Source organism: Pseudophryne corroboree, chromosome 1, assembly GCF_028390025.1.
Source record: "Pseudophryne corroboree isolate aPseCor3 chromosome 1, aPseCor3.hap2, whole genome shotgun sequence".
Classification (NCBI taxonomy): Eukaryota; Metazoa; Chordata; class Amphibia; order Anura; family Myobatrachidae; genus Pseudophryne; species Pseudophryne corroboree.
Genome location: NC_086444.1, coordinates 485,275,714 through 485,293,608, shown reverse-complemented (window position 1 = coordinate 485,293,608; position 17,895 = coordinate 485,275,714). Strand labels below are relative to the sequence as shown.

General features: G+C 47.9%; 1 protein-coding gene across 1 annotated transcript in view; it reads right to left on the bottom strand.

Annotated features, from left to right (window-relative positions):
• Positions 1-17,895, bottom strand: part of KIF27 (kinesin family member 27) — a 183,998-nt gene that overhangs the window by 90,984 nt on the left and 75,119 nt on the right. The gene's annotated exons all lie outside the window — the stretch shown is intronic.

Genomic DNA, 17,895 nt, shown 5'->3' with positions numbered 1-17,895 from the left:
ATCACTGAGTAGAAATCACAATGACTCATATGGTATCAAACTGGAGGAGTACTATAAAGCAGAAAGCAGTGAACAGTATATATTATTAATATTATTATTAGCTTTTGTTTTCAGATGCCACAAGAGGTTCATAGCGCCGTACATAGGCCAAGACGAATAGGAATGGTAGTAATTGGCATGGAAAGGATGTGCTTGTATACAGGCTTGGAGGTCTGAGAAAAAAAAAATGAATAAACTTGCAAGATTCAGTTCCACCAAATAAAGAAAGTATATATTTAAAAAGTTGTGTTGTGTTTAATATCAAGCTATTTTGTATCTCATTTTTAAAGTGGTACAAGCATCAACATCAGCTGTATCTGCTGGTAAAAATAAAGCGGTCTCTTTTACAAATTATTATTCTTGGCAAAGGTAAAGAAACACAACAACAACAAAAATAAATGGATGACAACAATAACCACCAAAAATATGTAACCAGATCAAGCTTGGCTGGATAAAACCAAATGTTTTTTTTTTTTTTTAAAAACAACATTCTGCTTTTTTTTATTATTATTATGCTTTGACTACTTGCACAGCGTAGTCACTTTTTAAAAAAAGACTATTATACTAAAAAAAACTAGTGTTTTTATTCAAAATGTTATGCTTAGTGCTAATGCTTAATTCCTCCTTTGTGTGTGTGTGTGTGTTTGTGTGCGTGTGTTTTCTCTGAAAAGTGCTTTAGCATTTTCCATTTTGTATTACTATTCAGATTTATTTAATTATAATAAGTAATAAGTAAGACCAATGCTTAACATTAACTTGTTTTTCTTATTTTCAATTTCATCTATCTCAGAGTGTACTTTGTATGTATTATTATTATTATTATTATTATCATCATCTTGTAATTATATAGCTCCACAAGGGATTACGCAGCACCTAACAAAGTACATAAACAAATGAACAAAACAAGAACAGAGACTTACAGTACAATACAATATAGAACAAGTACAAGTTATATAAACATTTCTGCATCAGTGGACATGACACTGAAATAAGCAGCAGGTTGGCTGAAACTGAGGACTAGGTGCCATTGTAAGGTGTAATAGGCCCTACACACGGGGGAGATGTGTGCTGAGCAATCTAGCACAGATCACTCCCCCCACTTACCACTCAGCGCGATGTGTGCTGAGCGAGGGGGTGGTGCTCATTTCACTCTTCGGTGAAATGAGCGATCTCACTAAATTTGGAATGCATGCATGCCAGATCTAGAGCCGGCGATAGCGACGTGCGGGACCGCGCTTCACTGTCACCGGCACCCTACACACGGAGAGACCCGTGCTTAATTTCTAAGCAATCTAGTCAGATTGCTTAGAATTTAAGCACGGATCTCTCCGTGTGTATGCCCCCTTAAGGTGTATGGTGTAGGAGATAGCTCGTAAGTAAGAGAAGGAAAAGCACATTATAAGCATTCATCCTGAGTGGCATATAGAATGGGTTGCAACATATAAATGGAGATAGAATATAAAACAAATGAAAACCAAAGTAATTTTCAGGATTTACTATAAAAATAAGTCACAAATGAATATGTATTAATATGTGTAGTCTATCTACATATATTCAGATGTAATAGGAATAATAAGCTGTAAAAATTGTTTTTTTTTTGAAAGATGTAAAATAAATCAAACCAAAGCCTAATAACATTATTAATGTTAGAAAGCATTACAAAATGCTTAATCAAGGTTTCTAATAAAATGATTACATTTTTCATTAAAACATTAATGCATTTAATGGTTTAAAAAATGGTTTAAACTTTAAACCATTGGTTCTCAACCTGTGCTCTTGTAGAGGTGCCTCGGAATGGCGGTCCAGGACCAAATCAAATTATTTATGGTCAAAGTGATAGGCATAACCAGTGCTGGTAGGAAAAAACAATGTGTTCCCTAATGCACACCGAGTGAAAAATATTACTACATAATAGTCAGATAATACGGAGATCTTAGTTGCGTATATCTGCAGATATAGGGTTAAGCCCCCAGGCCGATCGACAAGGCTTCTACGTCACTGGGGGTCCCTAATACTAGGTATGGGTCCGGGGTGCAGGACCCCATGATCTCGGCACAGGTCGGCCACCCCAGGTCAGCACACAGGTGAGAATTAATAAGGGTTAATAAGAAGCACAGAAGTGCTATGTAAGTGGTGTGATTAAAATAATATATACAAAGTGATAGGGAAAATCATAAGTGTTAATAAAGTGTTAGGGTGTGCCGACCTGAAGCAGCCCAGCCATACCGACACAGGGGCCACCGCACCCCACACCCACCCCATAAATAATTACAAATATGTCTGGGTTAAATTCCCAGTGTAAGGCCCCATGGTAATGGCTCCTACAGCATCTGAGAGCCAGCTTACCTGGAGATACCCCTGGCTTCCCCTATGGCACTCTGGAGTTAGCAATCCCTCCTAATGCTGACCCATCCATGGCCTCTCTAAATACAATGCACAAAATGGAAAGCTGCTCAATCAGATTGTAATGTCACTCAGGTGCTAAAAGGGAGGGGTAATTCTGTGTAGAAAAAAAATAAGAATTTACTTACCGATAATTCTATTTCTCATAGTCCGTAGTGGATGCTGGGGACTCCGTAAGGACCATGGGGAATAGCGGCTCCGCAGGAGACTGGGCACATCTAAAGAAAGCTTTAGGACTATCTGGTGTGCACTGGCTCCTCCCCCTATGACCCTCCTCCAAGCCTCAGTTAGGATACTGTGCCCGGACGAGCGTATACAATAAGGAAGGATTTTGAATCCCGGGTAAGACTCATACCAGCCACACCGTATAACCTGTGATCTGAACCCAGTTAACAGCATGATAACAGAGGAGCCTCTGAAAGATGGCTCACAACAATAATAACCCGATTTTTGTAACAATAACTATGTGCAAGTATTGCAGACAATCCGCACTTGGGATGGGCGCCCAGCATCCACTACGGACTATGAGAAATAGAATTATCGGTAAGTAAATTCTTATTTTCTCTAACGTCCTAAGTGGATGCTGGGGACTCCGTAAGGACCATGGGGATTATACCAAAGCTCCCAAACGGGCGGGAGAGTGCGGATGACTCTGCAGCACCAAATGAGAGAACTCCAGGTCCTCCTCAGCCAGGATATCAATTTTGTAGAATTTTACAAACGTATTTGCTCCTGACCAAGTAGCTGCTCGGCAAAGTTGTAATGCAGAGACCCCTCGGGCAGCCGCCCAAGATGAGCCCACCTTCCTTGTGGAGTGGGCATTTACAGATTTTTGGCTGTGGCAGGCCTGCCACAGAATGTGCAAGCTGAATTGTACTACAAATCCAACGAGCAATAGTCTGCATAGAAGCAGGAGCACCCAGCTTGTTGGGTGCATACAGGATAAACAGCGAGTCAGATTTCCTGACTCCAGCCCTCCTGGAAACATATATTTTCAGGGCCCTGACAACGTCTAGCAACTTGGAGTCCTCCAAGTCCCTAGTAGCCGCAGGCACCACAAATAGGTTGGTTCAGGTGAAACGCTGAAACCACCTTAGGGAGAAACTGAGGACGAGTCCTCAATTCCGCCCTGTCCGAATGGAACATCAGATAAGGGCTTTTTCAGGATAAAGCCGCCAATTCTGACACGCGCCTGGCCCAGGCCAGGGCCAACAGCATGACCACTTTCCATGTGAGATATTTTAACTCCACAGATTTAAGTGGTTCAAACCAATGTGACTTTTGGAACCCAAAACTACATTGAGATCCCAAAGTGCCACTGGAGGCACAAAAGGAGGCTGTATATGCAGTACCCCTTTTACAAACGTCTGAACTTCAGGGACTGAAGCTAGCTCTTTTTGGAAGAAAATTGACAGGGCCGAAATTTGAACCTTAATGGACCCCAATTTCAGGCCCATAGACACTCCTGTTTGCAGGAAATGTAGGAATCGACCCAGTTGAATTTCCACCGTCGGGCCTTACTGGCCTCGCACCACGCAACATATTTTCGCCAATTGCGGTGATAATGTTTTTGCGGTAACATCCTTCCTGGCTTTAATCAGGATAGGGATGACTTCATCCGGAATGCCTTTTTTCCTTCAGGATCCGGCGTTCAACCGCCATGCCGTCAAACGCAGCCGCGGTAAATCTTGGAACAGACAGGGTCCTTGCTGGAGCAGGTCCCTTCTTAGAGGTAGAGGCCACGGATCCTCCGTGAGCATCTCTTGAAGTTCCGGTTACCAAATCCTTCTTGGCCAATCCGGAGCCACGAATATAGTGCTTACTCCTCTCCATCTTATCAATCTCAGTACCTTGGGTATGAGAGGCAGAGGAGGGAACACATACCCTGACTGGTACACCCACGGTGTTACCAGAGCGTCTACAGCTATTGCCTGAGGGTTCCTGGACCTGGCGCAATACCTGTCGAGTTTTTCCCAACGGTTTATAATCATGTGGAAGACTTCTGGGTGAAGTCCCCACTCTCCCGGGTGGAGGTCGTGCTGAGGAAGTCTGCTTCCCAGTTGTCCACTCCCGGAATGAATACTGCTGACAGTGCTATCACATGATTTTCCGCCCAGCGAAGAATCCTTGCAGCTTCTGCCATTGCCCTCCTGCTTCTTGTGCCACCCTGTTTATGTGGGTGACTGCCGTGATGTTGTCCGACTGGATCAACACCGGCTGACCTTGAAGCAGAGGTCTTGCTAAGCTTAGAGCATTGTAAATGTCCCTTAGCTTCAGGATATTTATGAAGTGATGTCTCCAGGCTTGACCATAAATCCTGGATATTCCTTCCCTGTGTGACTGCTCCCCAGCCTCGCAGGCTGGCATCCGTGGTTACCAGGACCCAGTCCTGAATGCCGAATCTGCGGCCCTCTAGAAGATGAGCACTCTGCAACCACCACAGGAGGGACACCCTTGTCCTTGGTGACAGGGTTATCCGCTGATGCATCTGAAGATGCGACCCGGACCATTTGTCCAGCAGGTCCCACTGGAAAGTTCTTGCGTGGAATCTGCCGAATGGGATTGCTTCGTAGGAAGCCACCATTTTACCCAGAACCCTTGTGCATTGATGCACTGAGACTTGGCTCGGTTTTAGGAGGTTCCTGACTAGCTCGGATAACTCCCTGGCTTTCTCCTCCGGGAGAAACACCTTTTTCTGGACTGTGTCCAGGATCATCCCTAGGAACAGAAGACAAGTCGTCGGAACCAGCTGCGATTTTGGAATATTGAGAATCCAACCGTGCTGCAGCAACACTACCTGAGATAGTGCTACACCGACCTCCAACTGTTCCCTGGATCTTACCCTTATCAGGGAATTGTCCAAGTAAGGGATAACTAAAATTCCCTTCCTTTGAAGGAATATCATCATTTCGGCCATTACCTTGGTAAAGACCCGGGGTGTCGTGGACCATCCATACGGCAGCGTCTGAACTGATAGTGACAGTTCTGTACCATAAACCTGAGGTACCCTTGGTGAGAAGGGTAAATTTTAACATGAAGGTAAGCATCCTTGATGTCCCGAGACATCATGTAGTCCTTCTTCCAGGTTCGCAATCACTGCTCTGAGTGACTCAATCTTGAATTTGAACCCCTGTATGTAAGTGTTCAAAGATTTTAGATTTAGAATCGGTCTCACCGAGCCGTCCGGCTTCGGTACCACAACAGTGTGGAATAATACCCCGTTCCCTGTTGCAGGAGGGGTACCTTGATTATCACCTGCTGGGAATACAGCTTGTGAATGGCTTCCAAAACTGTCTCCCTGTCAGAAGGAGACATCGGTAAAGCCGACTTTAGGAAACGGCGAGGGGGAGACGTCTCAAATTCTAATTTGTACCCCTGAGATATCACCTGAAGGATCCAGGGGTCTACTTGCGAGTGAGCCCACTGCGCGCTGAAATTCATTGAGACGGGCCCCCCACCGTGCCTGATTCTGCTTGTAAAGCCCCAGCGTATACTGAGGGCTTGGCAGAGGCGGGAGAGGGTTTCTGTTCCTGGCAACTGGCTGATTTCTGCAGCCTTTTTCCTCTCCCTCTGTCACGGGGCAGAAATGAGGAACCTTTTGGCCGCTTATCCACGAAAAGACTGCGCCTGATAATACGGCGTCTTCTCATGTTGAGAGGCGACCTGGGGTACAAACGTGGATTTCCCAGCTGTTGCCGTGGCCACCAGGTCTGAAAGACCGACCCCAAATAACTCCTCCCCTTAATAAGGCAATACTTTCAAATGCCGTTTGGAATACGCATCACCTGACCACTGACGTGTCCATAACCCTCTACTGGTAGAAATGGACAACGCACTTAGACTTGATGCCAGTCGGCAAATATTCCGCTGTGCATCACGCATATATAGAAATGCATCTTTTAAATGCTCTATAGGCAAAAATATACTGTCCCTATCTAGGGTATCAATATTTTCAGTCAGGGAATCCGACCACGCCAACCCAGCACTGCACATCCAGGCTGAGGCGATTGCTGGTCGCAGTATAACACCAGTATGTGTGTAAATACAGTTTAGGATACCCTCCTGCTTTCTATCAGCAGGATCCTTAAGGGCGGCCATCTCAGGAGAGGATAGAGCCCTTACAAGCGTGTGAGCGCTTTATCCACCCTAGGGGGTGTTTCCCAACGCACCCTAACCTCTGGCGGGAAAGGATATAATGCCAATAACATTTTAGAAATTATCAGTTGTTATCGGGGGAAACCCACGCATCATCACACACCTCATTTAATTTCTCAGATTCAGGAAAACTACAGGTAGTTTTTCCTCACCGAACATAATACCCCTTTTTGGTGGTACTCGTATTATCAGAAATGTGTAAAACATTTTTCATTGCCTCAATCATGTAACGTGTGGCCCTACTGGAAGTCACATTTGTCTCTTCACCGTCGACACTGGAGTCAGTATCCGTGTCGGCGTCTATATCTGCCATCTGAGGTAACGGGCGCTTTATAGCCCCTGACGGCCTATGAGACGTCTGGACAGGCACAAGCTGAGTAGCCGGCTGTCTCATGTCAACCACTGTCTTTTATACAGAGCTGACACTGTCACGTAATTTCTTCCAACAGTTCATCCACTCAGGTGTCGACCCCCTAGGGGGTGACATCACTATTACAGGCAATCTGCTCCGTCTCCACATCATTTTTCTCCTCATACATGTCGACACAAAAGTACCGACATACAGCACACACACAGGGAATGCTCTGATAGAGGACAGGACCCCACTAGCCCTTTGGGGAGACAGAGGGAGAGTTTGCCAGCACACACCAGAGCGCTATATATATACAGGGATAACCTTATACTGTATAAGTGTTTTTCCCCTTATAGCTGCTGTATAGTTAATACTGCGCCTAATTTGTGCCCCCCTCTCTTTTTTAACCCTTTCTGTAGTGTAGTGACTGCAGGGGAGAGACAGGGAGCTTCCCTCCAACGGAGCTGTGAGGGAAAATGGCGCCAGTGTGCTGAGGAGATAGGCCCCGCCCCTTTATCGGCTGCCTTATCTCCCGTTTTTTTATGTATTTTGGCAGGGGTTAAATGCATCCATATAGCCCAGGAGCTATATGTGATGCATTTTTTTGCCATCCAAGGTGTTTATTATTATTGCGTCTCAGGGCGCCCCCCCCAGCGCCCTGCACCCTCAGTGACCGGAGTGTGAAGTGTGCTGAGAGCAATGGCGCACAGCTGCAGTGCTGTGCGCTACCTTGTTGAAGACAGGACGTCTTCTGCCGCCGATTTTCCGGACCTCTTCTGCCTTCTGGCTCTGTAAGGGGGCCGGCGGCGCGGCTCTGGGACCCATCCAAGCTGGGCCTGTGATCGTCCCTCTGGAGCTAATGTCCAGTAGCCTAAGAAGCCCAATCCACTCTGCACGCAGGTGAGTTCGCTTCTTCTCCCCTTAGTCCCTCGATGCAGTGAGCCTGTTGCCAGCAGGTCTCACTGAAAATAAAAAACCTAAACTAAAACTTTCACTAAGAAGCTCAGGAGAGCCCCTAGTGTGCACCCTTCTCGTTCGGGCACAGAGATCTAACTGAGGCTTGGAGGAGGGTCATAGGGGGAGGAGCCAGTGCACACCAGATAGTCCTAAACCTTTCTTTAGATGTGCCCAGTCTCCTGCGGAGCCGCTATTTCCCATGGTCCTTACGGAGTCCCCAGCATCCACTTAGGACGTTAGAGAAACAATGTGTTCCCTAATGCACACCGAGTGAAAAATATTACTACATAATAGTCAGATAATACGGAGATCTTAGTTGCGTATATCTGCAGATATAGGGTTAAGCCCCCAGGCCGATCGACAAGGCTTCTCCGTCACTGGGGGTCCCTAATACTAGGTATGGGTCCGGGGTGCAGGACCCCATGATGTCGGCACAGGTCGGCCACCCCAGGTCAGCACACAGGTGAGAATTAATAAGGGTTAATAAGAAGCACAGAAGTGCTATGTAAGTGGTGTGATTAAAATAATATATACAAAGTGATAGGGAAAATCATAAGTGTTAATAAAGTGTTAGGGTGTGCCGACCTGAAGCAGCCCAGCCATACCGACACAGGGGCCACCGCACCCCACACCCACCCCATAAATAATTACAAACATGTCTGGGTTAAATTCCCAGTGTAAGGCCACATGGTAATGGCTCCTACAGCATCTGAGAGCCAGCTTACCTGGAGATACCCCTGGCTTCCCCTATGGCACTCTGGAGTCAGCAATCCCTCCTAATGCTGAGATCTTAGTTGCGTATATCTGCAGATATAGGGTTAAGCCCCCAGGCCGATCGACAAGGCTTCTCCGTCACTAAGATCTCCGTATTATCTGACTATTATGTAGTAATATTTTTCACTTGGTGTGCATTAGGGAACACATTGTTTTTTCCTACACAGAATTACCCCTCCCTTTTAGCACCTGAGTGACATTACAATCTGATTGAGCAGCTTTCCATTTTGTGCATAACCAGTGCTGGTGCCTGCCAATCATAAAACACGTGAATAATCATAAGCACAACAGTGCACTACCACATAATTTAATATTTTTTAAAAATTTTTATCAAAAAACTTTTATCCTAGGGGTGCCATGAAAAAAATGCTGATACTCTAGGTTGCCGTGATCCAAAAAAGTTTGGGAACCTCTAGTCTAAACCCAAAAAATAATATAAGCCACACAGTCACAGGTTAATCTCTTAATAGAGGAAAAAAAACAGGTGTCGGGTTTGCAGTGTTTTTATGTGATCTTAGAAGCATGCAGAGGAACTATTTTTTTCACAACTAGAAAACTAAATTTTAAATATTACATTTATAAAAAATAGGATTTTAATACCTACCGGTAAATCCTTTTCTCCTAGTCCGTAGAGGATGCTGGGGACTCCAAAAGGACCATGGGGTATAGACGGGATCCGCAGGAGAAATGGGCACACTAAGACTTTGAATGAGTGTGAACTGGCTCCTCCCTCTATGCCCCTCCTCCAGACCTCAGTTATAGGAACTGTGCCCAGGGAGATGGACATTTCGAGGAAAAGGATTTTTGTTAACCAAGGGTGAGAAATACACCAGCTCACACCACAACACACCGTACAACATGGCTTTTAAGCAATACCAGTTAATAGCATGAACTAAAAACAGCAACAAGCTGAACATAACTGATACACAACCTTCGTGTAACAGAAGCAATAACTATCAATACAACTGCAAAAAACAGTCCGCACTGCGATGGTCGCCCAGCATCCTCTACGGACTAGGAGAAAAGGATTTACCGGTAGGTATTAAAATCCTATTTTCTCTTACGTCCTAGAGGATGCTGGGGACTCCAAAAGGACCATGGGGTCTATACCAAAGCTCCAGACCGGGCGGGAGAGTGCGGACGACTCTGCAGCACCGATTGAGCAAACAGGAGGTCCTCCTCAACCAGGGTATCAAACTTGTAGAACTTAACAAAAGTGTTTGAACCCGACCACGTAGCTGCTCGGCAAAGCTGAAGCGCCGAGACTCCTCGGGCAGCCGCCCAAGATGAGCCCACCTTTCTGGTAGAATGGGCTTTCACCGACTTTGGCAACGGCAATCCAGCCGTAGAATGAGCATGCCGAATCGTATTACAGATCCAGCGTGCAATAGTCTGCTTGGAAGCAGGAGCCCCAATTTTGTTGGGAGCATACAGTATAGGACAAATGGAGCCTCTGATTTCCTAATTTGAGCCGTTCTGGCGACATAAATTTTCAAAGCTCTAACTACATCGAGAGATTTTGACACAGCCAAGGCATCCGTAGCCACAGGCACCACAATACGTTGGTTTATGTGAAACGAAGAAACCACCTTTGGCAGAAATTGTTGACGAGTTCTCAATTCCGCTCTAGCCACATGGAAAATCAAATAGGGGCTCTTGTGAGACAAAGCCGCCAATTCCGACACCCGCCTTGCGGACGCCAAGGCCAAAAGCATGACCACTTTCCAAGTGAGAAATTTCAACTCAACCTTTCGCAAAGGTTCAAACCAGTGAGACATAAGAAATTGCAACACCACGTCAAGATCCCACGGTGCCACAAAAGGAGGATGGATGTGCAGCACTCCCTTCACAAAAGTTTGAACCTCTGGAAGGGCGGCCAATTCTTTTTGAAAGAAAATAGATAAAGCCGAAATCTGCACTTTAATGGAACCTAATTTCAGGCCTGCATCCACGCCTGCCTGCAAAAATGGAGGAAACGACCCAGCTGAAACTCCTCCGTAGGAGCCTTCTTGGCTTCACACCAAGACACATACTTTCTCCAAATACGGTGATAATGCTTCGCCGTGACCTCCTTTCTAGCCTTAAGGAGAGTGGGGATGACTTTCCCGGGAATACCCTTTCGAGCTAGGATTTGGCGTTCAACCTCCACGCCGTCAAACGCAACCGCGGTAAGTCCTGGAAGATGCACGGCCCCTGCAGTAACAGGTCCTCTCTGAAAGGATGAGGCCAGGGATCTTCTATGAGCAATTCCTGAAGATCTGGATACCAGGCCCTCCGTGGCCAATCTGGAACAATGAGTACCGCCTGAACCCTTGTTCTTCTTATGATCCTCAATACTTTTGGAATGAGAGGAAGTGGAGGGAACACATATACCGACTGGAACACCCACGGAGTGACCAGGGCGTCCACTGCACTGGCTTGAGGGTTCCTCGACTTGGAACAATATCTCTGAAGCTTATTGTTGAGGCGAGACGCCATCATGTCTATTTGAGGAATTCCCCAACAACTTGTCACTTCTGCAAAAACCTCTTGAAGAGCCCACTCTCCTGGATGGAGATCGTGTCTGCTGAGGAAGTCTGCTTCCCAGTTGTCCACGCCCGGAAGGAAGACCGCTGACAGAGCGCTTACATGCTTTTCCGCCCAGCGGAGAACTTTTGTGGCCTCCGCCATCGTCGCTCTGCTCTTTGTTCTGCCCTGGCAGTTTATGTACGCCACCGCTGTTACGTTGTCCAACTGAATCAGGACAGGTAGACCTTGAAGAAAGTGTTCCGCTTGCAGAAGGCCGTTGTAGATGGCTCTTAATTCCAGAACGTTTATGTGCAGACAAGCTTCCTGGCTTGACCATTTTCCCTGAAAATATTTTCCTTGTGTGACTGCTCCCCAGCCTAGGAGACTTGCATCCGTGGTCACCAGGACCCAATCCTGGATCCCGAACCTGCGTCCCTCTAAGAGGTGAGAACTTTGAAGCCACCACAGGACAGATATTCTGGTCCTGGAAGATAGACTTATTTTCCGGTGCATGTGCAGGTGAGACCCGGACCACTTGTCCAACAGGTCCCACTGAAATACCCGGGCATGAAACCTGCCAAACGGAATGGCTTCGTAAGCTGCAACCATCTTCCCCAGCACCCGAGTGCATTGATGAATCGATATTCTTGCCGGTTTCAGGATCTCCTTGACCATGGCCTGGATTTCCAGAGATTTTTCCGCTGGGAGAAACACTCTCTGCAGTCACGTGTCCAGGATCATGCCCAAGGAAGACAGCCGAGTCGTCGGAATCAACTGTGACTTTGGCAAATTTAGAATCCAACCATGTTGTTGCAGAACTGTCAGGGAGAGTGCCACGTTTCTTAGCAACTGCTCCTTTGATCTCGCCGGTATCAGGAGATCATCCAAGTACGGGATAATTGTGACACCCTGCTGGCGTAGGATTACCATCATTTCCGCCATTACTTTGGTGAAGACCCTCGGGGCCGTGGAAAGACCAAACGGCAACGTCTGAAATTGGTAATGACAATCCTGAACCGCAAACCTCAGGAAAGCTGGATGTGGAGGATATATTGGGACATGTAAGTATGCATCTTTTATGTCGACTGACGCCATAAAATCCCCCCCCCCCCCTTTCAGACTGGAGATCACTGCTCGAAGAGATTCCATCTTGAACTTGAAAGTTTTCAAATACAGATTGAGGGGTTTTAGGGTCAGGATCGGTCTGACCGAGCCATCCGGCTTTGGTACGACAAAGAGGCTCGATTAAAACCCTTCTCCCCGTTGAGACGAGGGTACCATGACAATGACACGCTGTTGACACAGCTTGTGTATCGCAGCACTCGCTACTTCCCTTTCTGGGATAGAAACTGGCAAGGCTGATTTGAAAAATCGGTGGGGGGGGGGCACCTCCTGAAACTCCAGTTTGTACCCTTGGGACACTATGTCTAACACCCAAGGATCCAGGCCCGAGCGAAACCAGACCTGACTGAAGAGTCGGAGACGCGCCCCCACCAGTATGGACTCCCGTAGAGGAGCCCCAGCGTCAAGCGGTGGACTTGGAAGAAGCCGGGGAGGACTTCTGGTCCTGGGAGCCTGGCACAGCAGGCGACCTTTTTCCCCTTCCTCTACCTTTAGAGGCAAGGAAAGACGACCCTCTTCCTTTTTTGTATTTATTAGGCCGAAAGGACTACATCTGATAATGGGGCATCTTTTTCTGTTGTGCAGGAACATAAGGCAGAAAGGATGACTTACCCGCTGTAGCCGTAGACACCAGGTCAGCGAGGCCGTCACCAAACAAGACACTACCTTTATATGGGAGAGCCTCCATAGCTTTCTTAGAGTCGGCATCAGCATTCCATTGATGAATCCACAGCGCTCTCCTGGCCGAGACTGCCATGGCATTGGCCCTTGATCCCAAGAGGCCAATATCCCTCGCCGCATCCTTTAGGTAAGCTGCAGCGTCCCTGATATAACCGAGAGTCAAAAGAATGTTATCTCTATCCAGAGTATCCATGTCAGATGCCAAATTATCTGCCCACTTACCAATAGCACTACTCACCCATGCCGACGCCATGGCAGGTCTGAGCAGTGCCCCCGTAGTGACATAAATGGATTTTAAGGTCATTTCCTGCTTACGATCCGCAGGGTCCTTAAGGGCAGCAGTGTCAGAAGACAGAAGCGCACCTTCTTGGACAGTCGTGAAAGAGCCTTGTCCACATTGGGAGAGGACTCCCACTTTTCCCTGTCGTCAGAGGGGAAAGGATATGCCATTAGAATTCTCTTGGGAATCTGCCACCTTTTGTCAGGAGATTCCCAAGCTTTTTCACAAAGAGCGTTCAGCTCATGAGAGGGGGGAAACGTCACCTCAGGCTTTTTTCCCTTATACAAACAAACCCTTGTATCTGGAACAGTAGGTAGTTCAGAAATATGTAAAACATCTTTGATTGCCACAATCATGTACTGAATACTCTTAACCAATTTTGGATGTAAACTGGCCTCACTATAGTCGACACTGGAATCAGAGTCCGTGTCGGTATCAGTATCCGCCATCTGGGTAAATGAACACTTTTGTGACCCTGAGGGGGCCTGTACCTGAGACAAGGCGTCCTCCATGGATTTTCTCCACGTTTGTGTCTGAGAATCAGATTTATCTAGTCTTTTAATCAATAACGCCACATTTGCATTAAATGTACTCAACATATCCACCCAATCAGCAGTCGGCGGTGCTGACAGAGTCACTCCCAGCTCCTTATCTGCGCCCACTGCAATTTCCTCCGGGGAGGAGCACTCAGCCTCAGACATGTCGACACACACGTACCGACACGCACAAACACACTGGCTATAGGGGACAGACCCACAGGAAAGCCTGTTAGAGAAACACAGAGGGAGTTTACCAGCTCACACCCCAGCGCCTATTCCAGTATTGAGAGCAAATACACACTGCCTCAGATGTCTGCACTGTTATTATTAAAGGGTTAATAGCACCAAATTACTGTGTCCCCCCCGTTTTGCTCCCTGTTACATGTGCAGGAGAGTGGAGGTCCGGGCCAGCGTCTCTGCAGCCTGTGAAGAGAAAATGGCACTGGTAAGCTGTGAGGGCTAAGCCATGCCCCCTCACCGGCACGCTGTAGTCCCGCTCAAAATTTAAATATTTATACTGGCGGGGGCTATATTTAGTGCCTAGGCACTTATATATATATTTTGGCCAGTGTTGTACTCCAATAATCATGCTGCCCAGGGCGCCCCCCCTGCGCCCTGCAAGTGCCGTCTGAAGTGTGTGTGGGAGCATGGCGCGCAGTGCGACCGCTGCGCGGTACCTCATTACTGAAGTCTTCTGCCGTCACTGAAGTCTTCTGATCTTCTTTATACTCACCCGGCTTCTTTCTTCTGGCTTCTGTGAGGGGGGTGACGGCGCGGCTCCGGGAACAAGCAGCTAGGCGCATCAAGTGATCGAACCCTCTGGAGCTAATGGTGTCCAGTAGCCTAAGAAGCAGAGCCCTTGAACTCAGAAGAAGTAGGTCTGCTTCTCTCCCCTCACTCCCACGAAGCAGGGAGCCTGTAGCCAGCAGGTCTCCCTGAAAATAAAAAACCTAACAAAGTCTTTTCAGAGAAACTCGGGAGAGCTCCCCTAACTGAGGTCTGGAGGAGGGGCATAGAGGGAGGAGCCAGTTCACACCCATTCAAAGTCTTATAGTGTGCCCATGTCTCCTGCGGATCCCATCTATACCCCATGGTCCTTTTGGAGTCCCCAGCATCCTCTAGGACGTAAGAGAAATTAATAAACAAAAAGTAAATATAAAATTGAAAACCTTAGATTTAAAGTATACAAAATAGAAATATATGTTATCCAAAGCAAAAAAAGAAACAAAAAGCAAGAATAGATGTTTGCAAATGTTTACCACGTCTTAATTAGAAAAATAATAGCAAGTCACAGAATAAATGAAAAATAAAAACCAAACGATGACTATAAAATACAAAACAAAATAATCCCTGTACATACAAGGGGCAGGGCCGGATTAACAATGGGGCGGATGGAGCTGCAGCTCCAGGCCCCCCATTGAAAATAGGCCCACCACTCGCCGCAGTGAAGATGCCCAAAGCCGATGGCATTACAATGAGTCACATTGACTCATTTTATGCAGCCGTGACACAGTGCCCCCGCCAACAGTGTGTAAATCACGTCCGAAGCAGGGGGAAGGGGCCGCTCTCCTTTCCACAGGTTATTCAACTGCCTGGCCGGGGAGGAGGAGCAGCTCTCCTCTCTCATCTCCTTATCCCTGACAATAGTGCTGCTGATGAGGACGGCCAGGCCAGAGGAGGGGGGGCACCGCAACGTAACAGCCACACCACCTCCGAGCTCGCTGCCCGCACCACCCACTGGCCGCCTCCCATTCACCCACATCATGCGGGCCGCCTCCCGTACGCACACCGTCTCCCACGCCGTACCCGCACTGGCCGCCCCCCTCACAACACACCGTCTTCCGCGCCCCACCCGCGCCGACCGTCTCCCATGCCGCACCTGCGCTGGCCACCTCCCGTACCACACACTGCCTTGGCCAGCACCCCCCCCCCCCCCCCCAGCCGACGCCGGCTGTCTTCCGCAACCCTGCTGCTACTTACTTCTGCCTTGCTTCACGCTGGGCTGGGGACAAACTGGAGCCGGTGCTGATGCTGGTAAGTGACGAGCACAAACTCTCTCTCTCTCCCTCTCTCTCCTCCTCTTTCTCTCTCTCTCTCTCTCTCTTTCCCCCCCTCTTTCTCTCTCTCCCCCGCTCTCCTCTCCCTCTCTTGATCCCTCTCTCCATCTCTCTCGATCCCTCCCTCTCCCTCCCTCTCTCGGAGATACCTGTCACAATGTATTAAAGGAGCTGTCATAATATATAAGAGAGGCTACCTAGTTCAATGAAAAAAAAAGGGGCTACCTGTCGCAACGTATATAAAGGGCTACCTGTCGCAATGTAGATTCGGGGCTACCTGTCGCAATGTGTGTAAGGGGCTACCTGTCACAATGTGTGTAAGGGGCTACCTGTCGCAATGTGTGTAAGGGGCTACCTGTCGCAACGTGTGTAAGGGGCTACCTGTCGCAATGTAGATCCGGGGCTACCTGTCGCAATGTAGATAAGGGGCTACCTGTCGCAATGTGTGTAAGGGGCTACCTGTCGCAATGTGTGTAAGGGGCTACCTGTCGCAATGTGTGTAAGGGGCTACCTGTCGCAATGTGTGTAAGGGGCTACCTGTCGCAATGTATATAAAGGGCTACCTGTCGCAATGTAGATCCGGGGCTACCTGTCGCAATGTAGATAAGGGGCTACCTGTCGCAATGTGTGTAAGGGGCTACCTGTCGCAATGTGTGTAAGGGGCTACCTGTCGCAACGTATATAAAGGGCTACCTGTCGCAATGTAGATCCGGGGCTACCTGTCGCAATGTAGATAAGGGGCTACCTGTCGCAATGTGTGTAAGGGGCTACCTGTCGCAATGTGTGTAAGGGGCTACCTGTCGCAATGTGTGTAAGGGGCTACCTGTCGCAATGTGTGTAAGGGGCTACCTGTCGCAATGTGTGTAAGGGGCTACCTGTCGCAATGTGTGTAAGGGGCTACCTGTCGCAATGTATATAAAGGGCTACCTGTCGCAATGTAGATCAGGGGCTACCTGTCGCAATGTAGATCAGGGGCGACCTGTCGCAATGTATATAAAGGGCTACCTGTCGCAATGTAGATCAGGGGCTACCTGTCGCAATGTGTGTAAGGTGCTACCTGTCGCAATGTGTGTAAGGTGCTACCTGTCGCAATGTGTGTAAGGTGCTACCTGTCGCAATGTGTGTAAGGGGCTACCTGGCGCAAAGTGTGTTAGGAGCTACCTGTCGCAAAGTGTGTTAGGAGCTACCTGTCGCAATGTGTGTAAGGAGCTACCTGGCACAATGTGTATAAGGGGCTCTGCCTGGCACAAAGTGTATAAAAGGGGCTCTGCCTGGCGCAATCTGTAAAAAAGGGGCTCTGCCTGGTGCAATGTGTATAAGGGGCTAGGCCTGGTGCAATGTGTATAATGGGCTCTTCCTGGCGTAATGTGTATAAAAAGGTGCTCTGCCTGGCGCAATGTGTATAAGGAGCTGTACCTGGTGCAATGTGTATAAAGGGTTCTACCTGGCATGTATAAAGGGTTCTACCTGGCATGTATAAGGGGTACTACTGTATGGTGTAATGTGACTGACAACACTACTGTGCGGTGTAATGTGATTTGGTACAATTATGTTGCCACGCCTCTTCTTGTGAAGCCATGCCCCTATTTTTTTTGCACACGCCTTCGGCGTGCACTATCCCTGTATTCAATGGGGAGAGGGGGTCGCCAAAGGAAATGTTCGCCATGGGCGCCACAAGATCTAGAACCAGCCCTGAATACAGCATACAGTATACAGACTATGAGGGGAGGGGGGGCACACTGATGCATATACAGACTAGGAGGGGAGGGGGAGCACACTAATACACATACAAACTAGGAGGGGAGGCAGGCACACTGACACATATACAGACTAGGAGGGGGGCACACTAATACACATACAAACTAGGAGGGGAGGGCGGAACACTAATACACAGACTAGGAGGGGAGGGGGGCAAACTGATGCATATACAGACTAGGAGGGGAGGGGGGCACATTAATTGGTAGTGCCTAGATCCCCATTGCTGAAAGGACCTTTGCCATAATATACTGGGTCAACGTCACCGTCTAT